This window comes from Carya illinoinensis, chromosome 12 (genome assembly GCF_018687715.1).
Source record: "Carya illinoinensis cultivar Pawnee chromosome 12, C.illinoinensisPawnee_v1, whole genome shotgun sequence".
NCBI lineage: Eukaryota > Viridiplantae > Streptophyta > Magnoliopsida > Fagales > Juglandaceae > Carya > Carya illinoinensis.
The window spans coordinates 92,579-93,467 of record NC_056763.1 but is presented as its reverse complement, the minus strand read 5'-3'; the positions used below and the strand labels follow the sequence as shown (position 1 = coordinate 93,467).

The 889-nt window shown below is 37.7% G+C and overlaps 1 non-coding gene across 1 annotated transcript; it reads right to left on the bottom strand.

The window, feature by feature from the left end:
• Window positions 1–318: 318 nt before the first annotated feature.
• LOC122290564 lies at window positions 319–425 on the bottom strand. Its single transcript, XR_006236427.1, has one exon. It is a non-coding gene; the product is annotated as a small nucleolar RNA R71 (small nucleolar RNA).
• Between the last annotated feature and the right edge of the window lie 464 nt (window positions 426–889).

The window sequence follows — 889 nt, the reverse complement described above, 5'->3', positions numbered from 1 at the left end:
CCCAGCATTGTGAGACCTACAGTCAATCCTAATAACTTTGAAATTAAGCCTGGTCTCATCCAAATGGTGCAGCAGTAGTAGTTTGGTGGAGGACTTGCTAAGGATCCACATGCACACCTTGCCAATTTCTTGGAGATCTGTGATACAATTAAGATGAACGGAGTTAGTGATGATGCTATTCAGTTCTAACTTTTTCCATTTTCTCTAACTGATAAAGCCAAGGCTTGGTTGAATTCCAAAGCGCCTAACTCTTTCACCACCTAGAATGCCTTGTCACAAGCTTTTCTAAGTAAGTATTTTCCCCCAGGTAAGACTGCCAAATTTAGAAATGATATTACCAATTTTGTTCAATTTGATGGTGAATCTTTGTATGAAGCCTAGGAGAGGTTTAAAGAATTGCAGAGGAAGTGTCCACATCATGGTCTTCCTGATTGGCTGATTGTACAAACTTTCTATAATGGATTAACACGTTTAGTCAGGATTACCATAGATGCAACTACAGGAGGTAATTTAATGAGTAAGTCAACAAAAGAGGTATATGAGTTGTTAGAATAAATGGCCTCTAACAATTATCAGTAGTCTAATGAAAGATGTATGACTAAAAAAGTTCCAGGTATGTAGGATGTAGACGGCATAAGCATGATGAATGCCAAGGTTGATTCTTTGGTAAAAATGTTCAGTAAGCTGGGTAATATAAACTTTGTTTCTAATCCTATATTGAGTTGTGATTGTTGTGGAGGAGCTCACATGATTCTTGATTGTATGTAGGTAGAGCAAGCCCAATTTGTGTCTAATTTTAACAAGAAGTAGCAGTAGAACAACTCTTATTCCAACACATACAATCGAGGCTGGAGGAACCATCCCAACTTTTCATGGAAAGATCAAGGTA